This window comes from Pipistrellus kuhlii, unplaced genomic scaffold (assembly GCF_014108245.1).
Source record: "Pipistrellus kuhlii isolate mPipKuh1 unplaced genomic scaffold, mPipKuh1.p scaffold_m20_p_4, whole genome shotgun sequence".
In the NCBI taxonomy this organism is placed as follows: domain Eukaryota; kingdom Metazoa; phylum Chordata; class Mammalia; order Chiroptera; family Vespertilionidae; genus Pipistrellus; species Pipistrellus kuhlii.
This window is the reverse complement of record NW_023425540.1, coordinates 644643-650642: the sequence shown is the minus strand read 5'-3', so window position 1 is coordinate 650642 and position 6000 is coordinate 644643. Positions and strand designations below refer to the sequence as shown.

Below are 6000 nucleotides of genomic sequence, written 5' to 3'. Positions count from 1 at the left end.
CCTGGCCCGCCACCCGGGCTCTGTGTCTGACGTCCCGGCCCCTGCCCTCGCCGCGGCCCCGCCCGCCTCCGCCCCGGCTCAAACCCGCGCTGAGGCGAAGCACACCTGTCTGAGAGCTCAGGGCGGGCTTCTTCCTGCTCCCGCCTGAGCCCTTCCTGCTCTGCTTTCCCCTCTGACTCTGTCAGTCACAGAGGGATGTGGCCGGCCGTGCCCAGAGGGGTCCCGCGCTTCACGCTCGCACGGTTCCTACGGGAGGCCGGCTCCAGGCCCGGCTGCCTGGGTTCCAGCGCTTGCTTTGGACAAGGTTCTCCATGGCTTTGGCCTCAGTCTCCTCATCTGCAAAGTGGGAGCAAAACCATCACCCGTGCCCCTGGACCGTGGAGGCGCGGGCACGAGACCGTCAGCGTGAAGGTCATTAACGTAAAGATGGTTGGCTGCCCCGCCCGGGCCCAGGCGGGGGCTCAGCCTCCTTTCCGTGAGCGCCCGAGGCACAGTCAGCGTGACGGACGGCTTCGCGTGAGCGCCTGTCTGCCTCGCCGCGCGGGAAGCTGATGACAGGACCACAATTGCTTCCAGCTGAGGGCTGCTCCCGGGAGGGACGGGCGGCCGTCCCCGTGGCGCTGCCACGCCCAGGGTGCTTTCGCGTGCCGCTCCCCCAGACGGCTCCGCGCTGCGGATAATGCGCCTCTTCCCAGCAGCGTGGAGGCGCCCTCGTGGGACTGGGCTGGGCTTAAAAGCAGAGGCGTCCCGGCCGGCCGGCCAGCCCACGGACAGGCAGCGTCTCTCGCGTGTGACTCCAGGTCTGGCGGCGCTGGGGACCCAGGGCTCCTTCGGGGCCGGTCCTCTGACCTGCAGGACGGCTCAGGCAGGTGGGTGCCCAGCTCACGTTCACGCGTCTGGTGACTCGAACCCAGGCAGGTGAGGCCTCTCTCTGTGTTACGGGTCTTCTGCATCCTTCAGTGAAATGAGGGCACACCCAGACTCCTGAAGGATCCGTGGGAGAGACCGGTTGGTGGTAGGTACAGGGCACCTAACCTTGGGCAGCTAATATTTCAAAATGCTGGGGTGGAGGCGGGGTCAGAGGTCGGGGCTGGGGAAATGCAGACTCTAATGCCTTTCCCTGCTGGACGCTCAGGGCTGGAGCAGATGAGGCCCGGAGGCACGGAGGGGTGCGCTGTGTCCGTGCCTGGCGTTGGGGGGCCGAGGGTGGGAAGTCACCCCTCGGTTTGGGGGGAAGAGTGCAGGCTTCGGAGCGAGAGCGTCGTGGTCTGAATCCCAGCCCCGCCCTCACACTCTGTGTTGGGCACACCTGAGCCGTGGGCCTGCTCCGTGCCTGCAGCGTGGCCGGGACACGGCCTCCTCGGGACTCAGCCGGGCGAGGTGTGACCTGTGTCGTGTGATCAGCATTTCATAGCCTCGTGTTTGCACTGGCGCCAGCCTTGCCGCCACTGTCAGCGAGGCCGTTGTGTGCAGGTGGCCGCCGAGTGCATTTCTGTTTCCGAGCCGGTGACATCAGCGAGCCAGCGCCCAGGGAGGGTCCGGGTGAAGGGATAGTGTGGAGGGCGAGGACGGGAGGCGCGGCCGGAGGGACGTAGCCATGCTGCTGTTGCCGTGGCCGCCTGAGACAGGGTGGGAACAGCACGTTAACCTGCCGCTCCCTCCCTGCCCTGTCCACCGCCCCCACAGCTGACGGGACCGCTGGGTCTCTCTCCGGTCCTCCTCCTCGGGGGCCGCTGCTGGGCTGGCCCCTGGAAGGACGGCCACCGTCGTGGGTGCCGTGGGCTCAGGTCCCCTCCAGCCACAGCTCCTGGCCCGGACCCAGCTCCCCGGAGCGCCGGCAAGAAAAGCCTCCCCCGAAGGGGAGTTACTCAGAGCCGCGCTGGGAGTGGGATGAGGGGAGTTGCTCAGCCGCGTTGGGAGTGGGATGAAGGGGAGTTGCTCAGCCGCGCTGGGAGTGGGATGAAGGGGAGTTGCTCAGCCGCGTTGGGAGTGGGATGAAGGGGAGTTGCTCAGCCGCGCTGGGAGTGGGATGAAGGGGAGTTGCTCAGCCGCGTTGGGAGTGGGATGAAGGGGAGTTGCTCAGCCGCGTTGGGAGTGGGATGAAGGGGAGTTGCTCAGCCGCGCTGGGAGTGGGATGAGGGGTTACTCAGCCGCGCTGGGAGTGGGATGAGGGGTTACTCAGCCGCGCTGGGAGTGGGATGAGGGGTTACTCAGAGCCGCGCTGGGTGTGGGATGAGGGGAGTTACTCAGCCGCGCTGGGTGTGGGATGAGGGGAGTTGCTCAGCCGCGCTGGGTGTGGGATGAAGGGGAGTTGCTCAGCCGCGTTGGGAGTGGGATGAAGGGGAGTTGCTCAGCCGCGCTGGGAGTGGGATGAGGGGTTACTCAGCCGCGCTGGGAGTGGGATGAGGGGTTACTCAGCCGCGCTGGGAGTGGGATGAGGGGTTACTCAGCCGCGCTGGGAGTGGGATGAGGGGTTACTCAGCCGCGCTGCGAGTGGGATGTCTCAGCGATGACTGCGGAGGGGAGCGGGGGCGGGGCCCGCCCACTCGCATGAATCCCCCGGAGCGGCTGGCCGGGGGCGGGGCTGAGTCACCTCGGCACAGGGAGACACGGATGTGCTTAGACCTGCCACGGAGCCGGCTCCTGGCCCCAGGCCCTCCCGCTGCCTAATGAGGGGTCAGAGGAGGCCTCCGGAGGGCTCAGGAGCTGGTCCTCGGGCCGGGGGAGGCCGGGGTCAATGCGGCTCCTCTCGCTGCTGACCGCCCAGCCGCATTCCCGCGCCGAGGGGACCTGCTCACAGGAGCCACCTCGCCTCCTGGATCAGCCCACAGCCTAACCGCCTGGCACGGCTCTGCCAGACACTCAGCTTCTGGCGAGTCCCTGGGGGACCCCACTGGTTCACATTTACACCTCCAGGCAGTCTGCCTCTGGCCAGTGAGGGTCAGGGGGCATGAGAGGGTCAGGGGTCACAGGAGCATCTGTGGAGGACATTGCGGAGGTGCTGCTGGCTTCCCTGTAACGGCCCCCCGCACCCCCGCGCCCCCAGTGCCGGTGCGTGGCTCACTGCTCAGCGCTCACCGGGTGACCTTGTGGTGCTCCCGCCTCCTCCCCTCCTAACCCTCAGCCCCCGCACAGGGACTCAGTGCAGTGCCATCCCCTCTGCCCTCCGCCCCTTCTCCTGGTGAAAAGCCGGACTAGCCGGGCCGGCGTGGCTCAGGGGCTGAGCGAGGCCTGGGAACCAGGAGGCCACGTTGATCTCTCTCCCTCTCCCTTCCTCGCTGAAATCAATAAAAATACATTTAAAAACAACTAAACAAACTGGACCGGAGTGACGTGAGGACAGGCCCAGGCCCCTTTTCCCGGCTGCTCCTCACCTGAGGGCATTTGTTTTCTGTGACTTTCAGAGAGAGTACAGGGGGCGGGGGTGTGTGTGGAGAGAAACAGGGATGAGAGGGAGACACATCGATGGGCGCCTCCCACACGCACCCCAACCAGGGCTGGGATTGAACCCACAACCCAGGTCTGTGCCCTTGACTAGGATGGAACCCGCCACCCTGCGGTGCCAGGGCTGTGCGCTAACCACTGAGCGGCCAGCAGGGCGGGGCGGGCTCCTCTTTATCCACGCAGCGTGCGGCTCCACCGCCTGGGCGGGGAGGAGGATGCCGAGGCCAAGCTGGTTTGGGGAGGTCCGGCCCCACGCGCCAGAGCCCCCTCAGGCACGCCCGTCCTCACCGCCGCCTGGCGCTTCTCAAACTTCATAAATAATGGGAGCGCAGCCTCACTGACAGGAGGCAAGCAAAGATCACAGCCCGTTCAGAATACTCTAGGTACCAGCGTTTTATTCAACACTTATTTTATCCAACATCTTTGAAGTCTTAAAGATGCAAAACCTGCCTCAGGATCCCCATGTAGCTCCGGAGTGTGGAAGCTTTCCTTCATCAATCGTAGCTATGGCCTCCGCTCCGGCCTCCTCCTGCTCCGTCCTCCTCCCAGCTCCATCCTCCTCCTGCTCCATCCTCCTCCCGGCTCCATCCTCCTCCCAGCTCCATCCTCCTCCAGGCTCCGTCCTCCTCCCGGCTCTGGCCTCCTCCTGCTCCATTCTTCTCCCAGCTCAGTCCTCCTGCTCCGTCCTCCTCCTGGCTCCATCCTCCCCCCAGCTCCATCCTCCTCCTGGCTCCATCCTCCTCCTGGCTCCATCCTCCTCCAGGCTCCGTCCTCCTCCCAGCTCTGGCCTCCTCCTGCTCCGTCCTCCTCCTGCTCCGGCCTCCTCCCAGCTCCATCCTCCTCCTGCTCCATCCTCCTCCTGCTCCATCCTCCTCCCAGCTCAGTCCTCCTGCTCCGTCCTCCTCCTGCTCCGGCCTCCTCCCAGATCCATCCTCCTCCTGCTCCATCCTCCTCCCGGCTCCATCCTCCTCCCAGCTCCATCCTCCTCCAGGCTCCGTCCTCCTCCCGGCTCCGTCCTCCTCCCGGCTCTGTCCTCCTCCTGCTCCGTCCTCCTCCCAGATCCATCCTCCTCCTGCTCCGTCCTCCTCCCGGCTCCATCCTCCTCCTGCTCCGTCCTCCTCCTGCTCCGGCCTCCTCCCAGCTCCATCCTCCTCCTGCTCCGTCCTCCTCCTGCTCCGTCCTCCTCCTGCTCCGTCCTCCTCCCAGATCCATCCTCCTCCCGGCTCCATCCTCCTCCAGGCTCCGTCCTCCTCCTGCTCCGGCCTCCTCCCAGCTCCATCCTCCTCCTGCTCCGTCCTCCTCCTGCTCCGGCCTCCTCCCAGCTCCATCCTCCTCCAGGCTCCGTCCTCCTCCTGCTCCGTCCTCCTCCTGCTCCGTCCTCCTCCTGGCTCCATCCTCCTCCCGGCTCCATCCTCCTCCAGGCTCCGTCCTCCTCCTGCTCCGTCCTCCTCCTGCTCCATCCTCCTCCCGGCTCCGTCCTCCTCCCGGCTCCGTCCTCCTCCCGGCTCCGTCCTCCTCCTGCTCCGTCCTCCTCCTGCTCCGGCCTCCTCCCAGCTCCATCCTCCTCCAGGCTCCGTCCTCCTCCTGCTCCGGCCTCCTCCTGCTCCGTCCTCCTCCCAGATCCATCCTCCTCCCGGCTCCATCCTCCTCCAGGCTCCGTCCTCCTCCTGCTCCGTCCTCCTCCTGCTCTGTCCTCCTCCTGCTCCGTCCTCCTCCCGGCTCCGTCCTCCTCCCAGCTCCATCCTCCTCCCAGCTCTATCCTCCTCCCGGCTCCATCCTCCTCCAGGCTCCATCCTCCTCCCAGCTCCGTCCTCCTCCTGCTCCGGCCTCCTCCTGCTCCGTCCTCCTCCTGCTCTGTCCTCCTCCTGCTCCGTCCTCCTCCTGCTCCGTCCTCCTCCGGGCTCAGTCCTCCTCCCGGCTCAGTCCTCCTCCAGGCTCCATCCTCCTCCCAGCTCCGTCCTCCTCCTGCTCCGTCCTCCTCCTGCTCTGTCCTCCTCCTGCTCCGTCCTCCTCCTGCTCCGTCCTCCTCCTGCTCTGTCCTCCTCCTGCTCCGTCCTCCTCCCGGCTCCGTCCTCCTCCCAGCTCCATCCTCCTCCCAGCTCTATCCTCCTCCCGGCTCCATCCTCCTCCAGGCTCCATCCTCCTCCCAGCTCCGTCCTCCTCCTGCTCCGGCCTCCTCCTGCTCCGTCCTCCTCCTGCTCTGTCCTCCTCCTGCTCCGTCCTCCTCCTGCTCCGTCCTCCTCCGGGCTCAGTCCTCCTCCCGGCTCAGTCCTCCTCCAGGCTCCATCCTCCTCCCAGCTCCGTCCTCCTCCTGCTCCGTCCTCCTCCTGCTCCGTCCTCCTCCTGCTCCGTCCTCCTCCTGCTCCGTCCTCCTCCGGGCTCAGTCCTCCTCCCGGCTCAGTCCTCCTCCTGCTCCGTCCTCCTCCCGGCTCCGTCCTCCTCCTGCTCTGTCCTCCTCCTGCTCCGTCCTCCTCCTGCTCCGTCCTCCTCCCGGCTCAGTCCTCCTCCGGGCTCCGTCCTCCTCCTGCTCCGTCCTCCTCCCAGATCCATCCTCCT

General features: G+C 66.7%; 1 protein-coding gene across 1 annotated transcript in view; it reads left to right on the top strand.

Moving 5' to 3' along the window:
* Positions 1–401: 401 nt before the first annotated feature.
* Positions 402–6000, top strand: part of IL31RA (interleukin 31 receptor A) — a 28622-nt gene continuing 23023 nt past the window's right edge. Inside the window, exon 1 of the mRNA XM_045571489.1 lies at positions 402–869. The gene's annotated coding sequence lies outside the window, so the exon portion shown is untranslated. The remainder of the gene's footprint in view (positions 870–6000) is intronic.